The sequence below is a fragment of the Mastomys coucha genome, unplaced genomic scaffold, assembly GCF_008632895.1.
Source record: "Mastomys coucha isolate ucsf_1 unplaced genomic scaffold, UCSF_Mcou_1 pScaffold22, whole genome shotgun sequence".
Taxonomy (NCBI): domain Eukaryota; kingdom Metazoa; phylum Chordata; class Mammalia; order Rodentia; family Muridae; genus Mastomys; species Mastomys coucha.
In genome coordinates, this window is record NW_022196905.1 from 16,377,190 (window position 1) to 16,392,769 (window position 15,580).

Consider the following 15,580-nt stretch of genomic DNA (forward strand, 5'->3'; position numbering starts at 1 on the left):
AGGTTTCCAAATCCTCGGTTCGTGGAACCCCACGCAAGTAGGAGCTGCGGGACGGCATCCTACAAAACTCTAGTTGCTCAGTTATATCTAGTCCCAGCTAAACATTTCTTACCTGCTACCTATAGGAGCAGCCAGTGTGGCCATTCCATTCCAGCTCTCACATGTTCTCCCTCCGAAGCATGATGAACTCTCTCTCTCCTCTCCTTTGCATCTATCTGCTTGCCTCTAGGGACCCACAAGTCCATCCAGCCTATACTTTCCATCTAGCAATTGGTCCATGACTTCTTTACTCATATCAAGGATCAATTTGGGAACAGGACTTTAGCATCAGAACCACTCCTACAATGGATATAGTGAGATTAGCTACCACATTTCCCTGCTACAAGTGACTGTATGCCTTGGCACAACCACTTAAATCCTTCCTTTCTAAAACAGCCCTTACCAGGCCTTTGTATTAGTGTTAGGAAACTGGTGCAAATTAATGAATCCATAGCTGGGGGTGGGGGCAGTGGTCTGTTCAGGCAACCTTGTTCTGATCGAGTACAGGTCTGGAACCCCAGAGTCCTGGTGGGTGCCAATTTCTGCCTACATGGGACAGAAGGTAGTCGGCCATGCCTCCTGGGTCCCGGGCTCCTGTTTCAGTTCCAACTCCCCACAGTCCCCCACAGGAGAGGTGTGTTCTATCACATAGACAATGCCCCAACCTCCGAGCATTCTGGCTGGACCCTATCCCCCAGTTGTCTGACCACAGCCAGGTATGCCCCATCACACAGACAGGTAGCCCAAGCCTACAATATAAGGGACGATTTGCCCCCCTCCCCTTTCTCTTGCTTTCTTCCTCTCTTGCCCTTTCGCTCTCTCTCTTCTTCCTCTTGTTCTTCTTGTTCTTCTTGTTCTTCTTGTTCTTCTTGTTCTTGTTCTTGTTCTTGTTCTTCTTCTTGTTCTTCTTGTTCTTCTTGTTCTTCTTGTTCTTGTTCTTCTTGTTCTTCTTGTTCTTGTTCTTCTTCTTCTTCTTCTTCTTCTTCTTCTTCTTATTATTATTATTATTATTATTATTATTATTATTCCTCCTCCTCCTCCTCCTCCTCCTCCTCATCTTCCTCTTCTTCCTCTTCTTTTTTCTCTTTCTTCTCCTTTCTCTCTCTATGTGGTCATGGCCGGCCTCTTTTCTCTTTTTCCATAATAAATCTTACGATTATGCATTGCCTTATTTTAACCAAATGAACTGTGAGCCCCACTCTAGCACAGGCCAGCCACACTGCCACTTCTTTCCCAACCCTCTTCTCCCCTCATTCTCAGCCTCTCCATGACATCCAGCATCGCCTGCAATGTCCAGAGGCTGGAACTTACCTCCCTGGCCAAATGACCCTTGTAGCATTCTTGTTATCTCTGCACCCCCACCTTCCCAACCACCTCACCCCCACCTCCCCCAATCCTCCCAACTTCCCCAACCCCCCAACCCCCACCCCCACAGACTAGGATCTAGATGCCTCCCTTGTGTGCAGGCAGACACCTATACCTGCGCTGCCCAGAGCACAAAAACTCTGGCAGGGTATAGGTCAGTCTACCCACCCCCTTTTTGTCCCCTGGCCACCATGTGCCCAGTGCCTGGCATGGCGGTCCCCTGTGCCATGCAGTGGTGCGCGTTGACCAGTACAACTGTGGCTGAAGGGAGGGACCTCGGCCCCAGGGAAGCATGGCAGCAGAGAGATGACTGACAGCTGTGACAAAAAGATCATGTGGTTCTTAGTCTTTGAACCTGATTTATGGAAGGAGTATGAAATAATTCCAAACTTTGAACTATTGAGTGCTGCAAGCATAGCTTAATTGGCCATTGTGGTCAGAATTTGGAAAAGAAGACAACCAAGGGAAATACAGTCAGTGAAGTTCTGGCTTGTGAGATTTCACCAGGGAGCAAGGACTCATCTGGGAACTAATCTATCATGATTATATCATATCTAAGAAACCTGTAGTAGTTTACCCTTTTCTTTAGATTTTGTGTGGAAAAAATTTAAATTAACAGACAAATATATTTCACTATGAAAATTTCAAGACAAGATATTATTTTGTTGTCTTATAGATATTGTTTATCACTTTTATCTGAGTCTACAATAGAAAAGAGTAGACAGGGCTAGAGAAATGGCTCATAGGTTAAAATCACTTGGCCTCTCTTGCAGAAGTCTTGAATTTAATGGTGGCTCACAATCACCTATAATGGGATTTGATGCCCTCTTCTGATACTTATCAAAGCAATGTACTCATATATACTCATATACATAAAATGAATGAATAAATCACTAAAAAAGCATAACAATGTGACAGAAACAAGGGAGGCCTTTAAGGAAAAAGAGTGTAAACAAAATTAAAGTTGCAGGCCAGGACATGTTTTATGAAATGCTTAATTTAAAAAATGGTTTTAATTGTCAAATATAAACTTCTCTTTGTCCTGAGCCAATAGAAAAATGTGTCCAATGGTAAGATCATATTCACCAAAAGCTCCAACTTGTGACAATGTGACTTCACCAAAAAGAAGAAAAACTAAGCTAAAATACTGAAGAATGAGCATTCTTTTTTAAACAAAAGCATAGGCAAGTGCTCTTATAGAAACAACAATCCAGACCAATGGTTCTCAAACTTTTTAATGCTCTGACCCTTTAACATAATTCCTTATGTTGTGTTGATCCAACCATAAAATAATTTTTGTTGCTATTTTCAACTTGAATTTTGCTACTGTTGTGAATTGTAATATAAATACCTGATGTTTAAGAGACCTGAAATGTAACCTTCAAAGGGAATACAAGTCACAGGTTGGTAACTGTAGACCTCGAAACACAGATGTCATGAAAAATGTGGTCCATTTATGCCAGATAAGAAGTATACAAGATTAAGGAGACTTGTTCAAAGTCTTTAGTTTGCTGCTGTTGGCAGGCCATTCGAGGCTATAGTCAAAAGCATGGTCATAGAGTTCTATAATAACATTTTGAAAGAAATATGGTTATCGAAAACTTTTCATTTTGAAATGATGGCATGCCATTCCTGCCCCAAGGTTCTTTTGCTATCTAATAGTTCAAAATGTAATCAGTCCAAAGTCAAAATTAAGTCCCACTGTCTTAATAGTTCTTCCACTCACCATAAATCTAAAACCCAAGGTCTTCTCTGAAATGAAAGTAAATTTCTTAAAATGAGCCCCTCAAAAAAAAGTTACATACAACAAACAAACCTATAGAGTAAAAATTCTCATTTTAAATGAAATAAAGGAAAGCAAAGAAAAATCACACTAAACAAAATCAAAACCCATCATCTCCTTTTCCAATATGCCTTCTGATGGCATTATTTGGGTGAAAATATATTTGAGAATACCTGTCCCCAAAGTATAATATACTTATCTCTGTCCTGTAATAGCCCCACACAGTGCTGAACAATTTTCTACAGTAATTCTCTATGTTTTGGGAATCCTCAACATCCTGGGGACTTCAGTATAATTTCTCTTTTACCTTCATTGCTTTAGGCATGGTTTACCAAGGAGCCCCAGGAAAAGAGTTTTGACATGCAACATATTATCTGGCCTAGCAACTTTATGGCATCTTGGCAAATCTCCATGACCATGAAAGTCTTTCATTTTCTTGCCTGTGAAACCAGCACCATGTGTATAATGCAAATATTTGCTAGTTTGCAATGTAGCATGCCACATCTTCCATGTAACGAGTGTTATATCTGGGTATTTTTGACTAAACTAAAAAAATATTTCCCCCATCAATTTTGATGAAATGCCTGTGAACTCTCTTTCTTCAAGTACTCTCTTTTTCAAATGAAGCCTTTTCAGTAGTCTTAAGTTTTATACCCCAAAGCTTCCTCTGGGTAGATTCTTGCCCTAGTATTCTATTATCTCATTCCCTGTGTGTAGTTTCTCTTTGATGGTATGAATCTCTATAATACTTCCGATACTTTTTTTTTTACTCATTTGTCTTATCCTTAGATTGAATTCACTCACATTACTTTCCTTACCCAACTGTACACTTTCATATTTTTTTTTACTCTGTTTGATGTTCTTTTTAGCTGAAGATTTGGCAAGGAGTGGTGAATAGTAACCATGCCAGAGCCTGAATGCTTTATTATCTTGATATTTCTCTCAGTAAACAAATTATATTACTTTTAAATTAAACTTAACTAAAGTTTTCAATGTATAGGCTGAATTCACTAATATTCATTGTCATTACATAATATGAATTGTCTCTAGCCTAGTTTCAACTCAGTATTTATTCTTTCTGCACCCTTATAAACTTTGCATTAATTGCCCTCATCTCTACTTGTGTTCTGGTCTTCTGAGATCTCACCAGAATGGCTCATTAAATAGTAGTAGCAACATGCTAAGACTTTTCTGGCTTGCAGGTATAAATGGCTCCAAATTCTATCTAAAAGATACTTCCAAAAGCATACATACTTTATGGCCTGGTAGTTACAGCTATGACCTAATTTTGGAAATCAATGTTCTATATTAATTAGCTTTTAAGTTGATGTAATGAAACCCCTATAAGTAAACATTTCAAATTAGAATACTTTGTTTTGACTTACAGTTTGGAGATACAGTCTATTATAATGGGGGAGTCATGACACTGGCAACTTTGTGGAAGTAGGAAGAGGTGACAAGTGTCAGCTCACTTCTTCATGTAACCAGAAAAAGAGAAAACACAATAAGCTGGGTTAAATTAGGAAAGCTCCAGTCCCACAATCCTATGTCTCCCTTCTTCCAGCAAAGTCCTATGTCTTAAAAGTTCCACTAACTCTCAAAAGGGCAGCACTATTTGGGAATGATGAGTTCAAGCACATGGGGACATTTCACATTCAGACCATAACAAAAGACAATGTAAGAGCACTTCAAAATAACTGTGGACATAGTAATAATTTTAGAAATAACAGTGAAGATACAAGTGTAAAATAATGAATAGTAAGTACTTGATTAAAGTTATCCATTAACTCCCACTATATGGAAAGGGAAAACAAAAGATAAGCCACAGAGAGAAGCCATTTGCAAAAGAAAATATCACATTTGATGAAGGAATATTCTGTTAGGGGTTTGATTTGTGTTTCCATGGGAGTTTGCATATATGCTGCAGATCCCTACCAACAGTTGCTTTTTTGACAAGTAAATAAAGAGCCAGAGGCCAATGGTTGGGCAGGAGGACAGAGGTAGGACTTTTTGGATTTCTGGGCAAGAAACACAAAGGACAGAAAGAACAGAATCACCATGATGGAGAAGCAAAAAGAGCAGACTTAAGAGCCTGCTGACATGTAAGAATCTGAGCCTAATTTGGTCTGGGGTAGCAGAGATGAAATACAGACTTAGCATGTATCAACTCAGCAGTATCAGAAATGGGGTATGTTAGGAATGTAGAAGTTCAGGAGTGGCACAACCATTGACCTAATAAGGCATATTAAAAATAATGCTGTCATGTGTGTTTTTTCATTTTTTCATTTGCAAATCCAGAGGATTCTGTCAGGTGACAAGAAGCATTATCACACTCCTGGAGCTCAGAGTGGTTGAAGAAATTACTGATACAATATTCTGTAAAATATACAAAGAATTCTTAAATATAAGAGAAAAAAGTACAGCTAGAGTGAAAATGGATAAATGTTCTCAACTGTGAATAACCAAGTAGAGAGAAAGATGTTCAGGCCCATGATTCTGAGAATATTTTTTATAAAACATATCTAGAGGATCCTCTCAGCCTCCAAGCAACAGCGGTAGATCTGCAACCCTCTCTTCCTCTTCCCTGAAAGTGGAGAGCCTGCCTTCAAGGAGTGCTTTAACCCAGGGACTCAGGTGAGATCTGCCATTTTCTCTCCCGTGACTTTCTAAGGCAGGACCAGACAGGAGGCACAGACCTCACTAGTCGCTCAGGGTGGCAGGGACAAGATCCTTGCAGCCTCCAAGTGACAGCAGTGGATCTGCAACCCTCTCTGCCCCTTCCCTGCAAGCAGAGAGCCTACCTTCAGGGAGTGCTTTAACCCAGGTGATATCTGCCATTTTCTACAACCATCTGTACCCTTGATTTATCAGAGGAGAGATGATCTCCCAGAAGGACTGACACAGGCTTACAGACCCACAGGAGGAAAAAGCTCTAGTCAGAAATAGGAAGGAGATCTAATATCAGAGATCAACAGATGGCAAAAGGCAAACACAAGAATACTACCAACAGAAGCCAAGTTTACTTGGCTTCATCAGAACCTAGTACTCTTACCACAACAAGTCCTGGATATCCCAAAACACCGGAAAAGTAAGGTATGGATCTAAAACTCATATCTCATGATGGTACTAGAGGAATTTAAGAAGGATATGAATAACTCCCTTAAAGAAATACAGGAGAACACAGGTAAAGAGGTATAAGCCCTTAAAGAGGAAACAAAAAAAATCCCTTAAAGAATTACAGGAGATCACAAGTAAACAAGTAGAGGCCCTTAAAAGGAAACACAAAAATCACTTAAGGAATTACAGGAAAACACAAAGAAACAGGTGAAGGAATTGAGCAAAACCATCCAGGACCTAAAAATGGAAGTAGAAACAATTAAGAAATCACAAAGAGAGACAACTATGGAGTTAGAAATCTTAGGAAAGAAGTCAGGAAACATAGATACAAGCATCACCAACAGAATACAAGAGATAGAAGACAGAATCTCAGGGGTAGAAGATACCATAGAAAACATCCATAGAACAGTCAAAGAAAATGCAAAATGCAAAAAACTCCTAAACCAAAACATCCAGGAAATACAGTACACAATGAGAAGACCAAATCTAAGGCTAATAGGTATAGAAGAGTGTGAAGACCTCCAACTTAATGAGCCAGTAAATATCTTCAGCAAAATTATAGAAGAAAACTTCCCTAACATAAAGAAAGAGATTCCCATGAATCTCAAGAATACAAGAAGCCTACAGAAATCCAAATAGACTGGACCAGAAAAGAAATTCCTCCCACCACATAATAGTCAAAACATCAAATGCACAAAACAATGAAAGAATACTAAAAACAGTAAGGGAAAAATGTCAAGTAACATATAAAGGCAGGCTTATCAGAATTACACCGGATTTCTCACCAGAGACTATGAAAGCAAGAACATCCTGGGCAGATGTCATACAGACCCTAAGAGAACACAAATGCCAGCCCAGACTACTATACCCAGCAAAACTCTCAACCACCATAGATGGAGAAACCAAAGTATTCCATGACAAAACCAAATTCACACAATATATTTCCACAAATCCAGCCCTTCAAAGGATAATAAATGGAAAATTCCAACAAAAGGAGGGGAATTACATCTCTAAAAAAGCAAAAATGTAATCTTCCAATAAAACTAAAAGAGGATAGCCACATGAACAGAATTCCAACTATAACAACAAAAATAACAGGAAGCAACAATTACTTTTCCTTAATATCTATTAATATCAAGGGACTCAATTCCCCAATAAAAATACATAGACTATCAGATTGGATATGTAAATAGGACCCAACATTTTGAGAAAATCAACAATATAGATCAACCCTTTGCCAGACTAACTAGAGGGCACAGAGACAGTATCCTAATTAACAAGATCAGAAATGAAAAGGGAGACATAACAACAGACACTGAGGAAATCCAAAGAATCATGAGATCCTACTACAAAAGCCTAGACTCAACAAAACTGGAACACCTGGATGAAATGGAAAATTTTCTAGACAGATACCAGGTACCAAAGTTAAATCAAGATCAGATAAATGATCTAAAGAGTCCCATATATGCTAAGAAATAGAAACAGTCATTAACTGTCTACCAACCAAAAAAAAAAGCCGAGGACCAGATGGGTTTAGTGCAGAATTTTATCAAAATCAAAGAAGAACTAATATCAACACTCCTCAAACCATTCCACAAATAAAAACTGAAGGCACTCTACCCAATTTGTTCTATGAAGCCAAAATTACTCTTATACCTAAACCACACAAATACCTAACAAAGAAACAAAACTTCAGACCAATTTCCCTTATGAATATCGATACAAAAATACTTAATAAAATTCTGGCAAACCGAATCAAAGAACACATCAAAATGATCATCCAGCATGATCAAGTAGGCTTCATCCCAGGGAAGCAGGAATGATCCTATGTATGGAAATCCATCAACATAATTCACTATATAAACAAACTCAAAGAAAAAAAACATATGAACATCTCATTATATGCTGAGAAACCATTTGACAAAATCCAACATCCCTTCACGATAAAAGTCTTTGAAAGATCAGGAATTCAAGGCACATAATTAAACATAGTAAAAGCAATATACAGAAAACCAGTAGCCAACATCAAACTAAATGGAGAGAAACTTGAAGCAATCCCACTAAAATCAGGGACTAGACAAAGCTCACTCTCACCTTACTCATTCAATATTGTACTTGAAGTCCTAGCCAGAGCAATTAGACAACAAAAGGAGATGAAAGAGATATGAAATGGAAAGGAAGAAGTCAAATTATCACTATTTCTGATGATATGATTGTATACTTAAGTGACCCCAAAAATTCCACCAGAGAGCTCCTAAACCTGATAAATAACTTCAGAAAAATAGCTGGATATAAAATTAACTCAAGCAAATCAGAGGCCTTCCTCTACACAAAGGATTAACAGGCAGAGAAAGAAATTAGGGAAACAACACCCTTCACAATAGTTACAAATAATATAAAATATCTTGGTGTAACTCTAACTAAACAAGAAAAAGATCTGTTTGACAAGAACTTCAAGTATCTGAAGAAAGAAATTGAAGAAGATCTCAGAAGATGGAAAGATCTCCCATGCTCGTGGATTGGCAGAATAAGTATAGTAAAAATGGCCATCTTGCCAAAGGCAATCTACAGATTCAATGCAATCCCCATCAAAATTCCAACTCAATTCTTCACAGACTTAGAAAGAGCAATTTGCAAATTCATCTGAAACAACAATAAACCCAGGATAGCCAAAACTATTCTCAACAATAAAGAAACTTCTGGTGGGATCACATTCCCGGACCTTAAGCTGTACTACAGAGCAATTGTGATAAAAAACTGCATGGATTTGGTACAGTGACAGGCAGGTAGATCAATGGGACAGAATTGAAGTCCCAGAAATGAACCCAACATGTCTGTGGTCACTTGATCTTTGACAAAGGAGCTAAAACCATACAGTGGAAAAAAGACAGCATTTTCAACAGACGGTACTGGCTCAACTGGCGGTTAGTATGTAGAAAAATGTAAATCTATCCATTTTTATATCTTTATACAAAGTTCAAGTCCAAGTAGATCAGAGACCTCTACATCAAACCAGATACACTGAAACTAATAGAAAAGAAAGTGGGGAAGAACCTTGTGCACATAGGCACAGGCGAAATTTTCCTGAACAGAATGCCAATAGTTTATGCTCTAAGATCAAGAATTGATAAATGGGACCTCATAAAGTTGCAAAGCTTCTGTAAGGCAAAAGACATTATGCATAGGACAAAATGGCAACCAACAAATTGGGAAAAGATCTTTACCAATCCTCTATCTGATAGAGGGCTAATATCTAATGTATACAAAGAACTCAAGAAGTTAAACTCCAGAGAAACAAATAACCCTATTAAAAATGGGGTACAGAGCTAAACAAAGAATTCTCAACTGAAGAATATCGAGTGGCTGAGAAGCACCTAAAGAAATGTTCAACATCCTTAGTCATCTGGGAAATGCAAATCAAAACAACCCTGAGTTTGGCGGTTCCTCCTGAAATTGAACATAGTTCTACTGGAGGACCCAGCTATACCACTCCTAGACATATATTCAGATGATGCTCCAACATGTAATAAGGACACATGCTCCACCATGTTCATAGTAGCCTTATTTATAATAGCCACAAACTAGAAACAACCCAGATGTCCCTCAACAGAAGAGTGGATACAGAAATTTTGGTACATCTACACAATGGAGTACTACTCAGCTATTAAAAACAATGAATTTATGAAATTCTTAGGTAAATGGATGGATCTGGAGAATATCATCCTGAGTGAGGTAACCCAATCACTAAAGAACACACATGGTATGGACTCTCTGATAAGTGCTTATTAGCCCAGAAGTTTGGAATACACAAAGAACAACCCACAAACCAGAAGAAACTAAAGAAGAAGAGAGACTAAAATGTGGACATTTCATTCCTTCTTAAAATGGGAACAAAATACCCACAGAAGGGGTTGCAGAGACTAACTATGGAGCAGAGACTGAAGGAAGGACAAACCAGCCTAAATATAACTGTCTCCTGAGAGTCTCTGACAGTACCTGACTAATACAGAAATAGAGGCTCACAGCCATCCATTGAACTTAGTACAGGGTCACCATGAAGGAATTAGAGAAGGGACCAAAGGAGCTGAAGGGTTTGCAGCCCCTTAGGACGAACAACAATGTGAACTAACTAGTACCCTCAGAGCTCCCAGGGATTCAACCACCAACCAAGGACTATACATGGTGGGACTGATTTTTCTGGCAGCGTGTGTATAGTAGAGGATTGCAAAGTCAGTCATTAATGGGAGGGGCGACCCTTGGCCCTGTGAAGGTTCTGTGCCCCAGTATAGTGGAATGCCAGGGCCAATAATTGGGAGAGGGTGGGGTAGCAAGCAGGTGGAGGAGAGAAGCAACAGGGGTTTGTTCTTGTTGTTTTTTGTTTTTTGCTTTTGGAAGGGATACTGGGAAAGGAGAAATCATATGACATAAATAAAGAAAATATCTAATAATAAAAAAGGAAAAAAACATATCTAGAATATAATTTATTATTTTCCAACACCAGCAGTATAAACATGATTGCCTATGCAGAAAATGCTTACAAACCATATTAACAAACTTTTCCCCTTAGGTTGTTATAATTTGAAACTCCTTTCCATGTGAGATTGTAGCCCGCGCAGTCTTCTCGCCGGGAAGAGAACACGCAGACACTAGGTTCCTTCTGCAGCAACGTTTTATTGTCTCCATCCATAGGGAAAAAGGGGTCGAGCCCAATATCTGCACTGCTTATATACACCACAGTGTGGTGTATCTGCCCACTGCGTGGCGTGTCTGCTCATGATTGGCTGCTCGCTCATTACCCTACGTAATTCCCCGGGATGGGCCGTGACATGGCGTCCTTTTCACTCCACGCACATGCGCAAACAGTTCTCCACTAGGAGTTAACAGCGGAAGTGGTGCCATCCCGCCATGGCGAATGCCTCTCAAGATTCACGGCTCCCCACATGAGATGTCTTGCATACCTACTCTTGCTTAGATAATTATATTTTTTCTTCAAAAACTGATAACTGGAATACAAAGAATAATAACGATATACTAGATCATAAAACATGTATAGGTTATTTGTTATCAAACTGACATAAATAATTCCTAGATGTCCCAGAGAATTGGATGTCACTGAGAATTTTAAAATTAGCCAACAGTGTATACCTAATACATATTCAAATTGCGAAAGCTCAGAATAAGGTTAGCACAAACACAGGTATAGATCTGATACATCAGGATGCCGATAGAAATGCAGACAGTGGCAAGCCAGTTCAGATCAGAGCCTGGCAGTCTCTCAGAAAACTCAGCAATCTAGCACTCGACTCCTAGAGGTTACTCATATGACTTGAAAATGTAGGTCCACACAAATCATTCACAGTTTTATTCATATGTTTAAAATGTAGTCCTATGAACTGGTGTAAACAGAAATGAATGTCATTTAGTACTCAGCAAAATGAGTCTGAAAAGTTTTCTTTCATGTCTCATTTTTTTGGGTCCCATCACTCAAATTGTCCCTTAGTTCCCTGCCCCTCCCTTCTGCTGTTATACTCTTTAACCCAAGAATTCTCTCTTCTCTTTTTGTCTACTACTTTCCCAGTCTACCCACTCCATTAAAGCATTTTCTATCTGCCATAAAGACCACTTTTTTTCCTGACCATTGCCCACATTTACTCCCTATGGTGCATATTTAAAGACAGGAGAGTGGATTAACATTGGGATTTTCTATCTGAGAAAACACACATTAGTTGTTTTTCTGAGTCTGTAATACATTCATTAAAATAATCTTTTCTGTCTCCTGTGGTGGTACATGGCCAAATTAGATTATTTATAATAAATATTATTATATGTCAATTCTTTTTGGAGAACTTAGATTTCTGGAGAGTCTGAGAATCCCCATAGATGGCAGCTGACTTTGCTCCCCTTCAGCCTTATACACATAAAAATCTAATAAGAGAGGCAGAGTTTTTTGAGCTGTAGGACACATCTGTATAGTGTAGGTGTTTTGCTGTGTTAGTGGAAAAATGAAAATGACTCTGTAGTGATGGAGGTAGAAATGAAGGTAATACAGAGTGAAGCATAATCAGAACCTCATGGAGGGTAATTTACATTTAGGAGATCCATCCACATTAATCTTCCTAAGTTACATTTAAACAGACAACTGAAGATGCTAGATTAAACATAATATACCAGAACCTAACTCTTGTCTCTCTCCAGCAATTCTTTTTAAATTACTAGGTAATTGTAATTTTACAGTAAGAGATTTCATAAGAATTTATTTTAAGAGTAACTACTAACGAATCCTAAGAAAATTGGATTCACAAGTTAGAGTTAATACTTAAACTTGCAAGATTATATCCTGCTGTGTTAAAAAAAATGATTTGGTTAAGGCTTTTTGAGAGAACATTTTATCTTATGTGTCTTCTCACATAAAGTTAAGAGTTCTAATAAATACAAATACTTTTTAAAACTTATTTTTGTTCTTAAATGTATTTTCCTTTAACTATCAACATGTGATGAAGAGTTATGAATGACTCAGATTATAAAACTTTCACAGAGATGATATTAAAGACTATTAAGTTTTAAAATTGAAACCATTTAAGAAAACAGACTCTTCTTTATAGGCCAACATTGACATGAAAACTTGGGCTGGATGCAGCAAGACTGTGCTATATGAGAAGTTCTTTGATGATTTTCTTGATAAAAAAACCAAAAATACAGAGTTTCATTGTGTGCCCATTCTTCTGTGTATAGAAACTCTAAAGTCTTTCTCTAAATTGATATAAAGACTTTATATCAATTTGATCAATTTTTGCTGATGTAGACAGCTCAAACACACCACCACCTCAAAAGGCAGTGTACTGAAGAATGTCCCTTTGTGTAAAAAGGTTAAGAATAAAAATAAATTCAACTACTTAGTTCTCAAATGATAAATATTAATGTCTAGTAAAAAGATGAAGAAATTATTCAATCTCATTTACTAACAGAACGATGCAAGTGAAAACTACATTAAGACTTCATCTTAGTTCTGAATTGTCATCATTAAGAAAACAAAACAAATGCTGCTGAAGTCCAGGAAAAAGAAGGAAACCTCGTCCACTGCGGATAGGCGTAAATCAGCAACTGTGGAAGCCAAGGTTTCCATGGGAAAATGGAATCTACCACCTGACCTAACTCCTGCCATTCACTGGCTGTATTCCAAGCCAGCACACCACAGAGACACCTGCTCATAAGTGTTTACTGCAGCACAGCCCACAATAGCTAGGTTATAGAACCAACATAGTCATCTAACGACAAAGGAACAGATAAGGAAAATGAGATATATAAAATGGGGTGTATACTTACAATAGAATGATTTTCTCATATTCATAAAGAATAAAATTGCATCATTTATAGCAAAGTGAAGGCCGCGCAAATAAAAAAAATTAGTAAATTTAAGTTTTTATTTTTCATCAAGATGAATATGTTTTCTCTCATTTCTGGTACTTAGATCCTGTATGGGTATATAAAATCACGTATGACTGTATGACATACAGGTAAAAGCAGAAGGAGCTAAGAGAACTAACTGGAGTGGGAGGTGCAAGAAAGGGAACATGAAGGCTTCCAAGAGGGATATTTTCAATATAATATGTAGACTTATGTGATGGTGTCCTTATGCAATACATTACTATGCACAATAAGTAGGTACAAAGAAAAACTTCAATTTCATAATATAATACTTGCTTTCCACAATTTAAAAAGCCAGGTAAATAACCACAAATTAATTGCTTCTTTCATTCCCAATCCAAGGATCCTCATGTGAAAATTCTAATCCCTTTCAATAAGTTAAGTACATCTAAACTTCCAGAAAGACCCAGAATATTGGAAAGATCTAAGGGCAGATGGGAGCAACGATCACATTTTCTGCTTTAGTAAATGGGTTCTGTTCTCTGTGCTTGGACGCTGCAATAAAATCTGTAAATTACAATGAGTTCACACTGTGTCTAATGTTTCCGGTAGTAGAAAAATTTTATATCTGCAAAAAGTCTTCCTCTAACAACCACAGCTGCTTGCAAAAGAGAATCAGAGGTTTTTCAGAGTGAGGAACTTCATTGTGAGTAAGTGGATATTGGATGAACAAACATGAATCTTGTGTGCTAAGAAAAGAGCTACAACTTCTGCCCTTAAATGATGCTCAGAGACGATTCTATGTTCTTTGTGGACAAAAGGACTTAATTTGGTCATTATACATTATTGTTAGGCTCCATGTGGCTCAAAGTGAGTATAAATACAAAAAATAATGCCATAATTTTGATTAAAAAATATCTTTCAATGTCTTCTGTATTTAAGGCTTAGTCTTCTTTCTATGGAAAGCACAAGCCTAGATGAAAGTAGAGCCTAGATTAAGGAATCTCTCCATCTTCCCCTCTCCCTCTGCATCTCCCTCTTCCTCTCCTTCTCCTCCCCCTCTCTCTTTCTCAATCTCAGTTAGAAACATAAATGTGGAATGTAAATACAGACTTAAATGTCCAATATGAAGATAAGGATTACTATAATGTATAGAGACCAAAGAAGGCTATGTGGAAACTCATACATACACATACTACATACTTCTCTTCCTCTTGTTTTGCATAATTATTTCACTTAAATCCTGGGAAAATTTGTTTTTAATACTGGTCCCTTAAGTTATTTTCCCAAATGTAATTCTAAGAATCAGCTAATCATGCTTATTTCTCATTTTCTTTTTCTTCTTTTCAATCTCATATTCCATCTCCTTTCCTCTCTCTATACATACCTCTTTGATCTCGTCTAATAGTTTCATAGGCATGTTGTAAAACAATCATTTGAAATCCAACTTGTACTGCTCATATCTGGAAGGCTGACATTAAATACTTGCTCTGGGCCTAAACAACAAATTGGTTGCTCCATAGTAAATTGACAATGATCATAACTTACAAACAAACCCAGAGGACAAATTTGTACATAGTCAAGAAACTTACATGCAGTACAGATGGAAACCATGCATATAGGGACTGTGGCTGGGACCTGACCCCAAGTTCCCATCAAAGTTGGAAAGCCTCTAATAACCTTGGCATTCTGGAACATCTTGTTGCATAGATACAGATAGCTAAGGGAAGATGACTTAGAACACCCTTGCAGCGTTCTATGGAACCACAGTGACACTCTTCTTTATTCCCAGCAGCTCATGGAGAGAATCTCCAGAACCCACAGATTTACTTCCAGCCTGGAAAACAGAGTGCAACTCACCGTCTTAAAATAAAAGCTGGTTTTCATGTTGCAAAACATATTTAACACTTA

The 15,580-nt window shown here is 37.9% G+C and overlaps 1 long non-coding RNA gene across 1 annotated transcript; it reads right to left on the reverse strand.

The window, feature by feature from the left end:
* Positions 1–4,568: 4,568 nt before the first annotated feature.
* LOC116070566 lies at positions 4,569–15,364 on the reverse strand. Its single transcript, XR_004110465.1, has 2 exons — positions 15,262–15,364; positions 4,569–4,661 (listed from the first exon to the last, which is right to left on the reverse strand). It is a non-coding gene; the product is annotated as an uncharacterized LOC116070566 (long non-coding RNA).
* Positions 15,365–15,580: the final 216 nt, after the last annotated feature.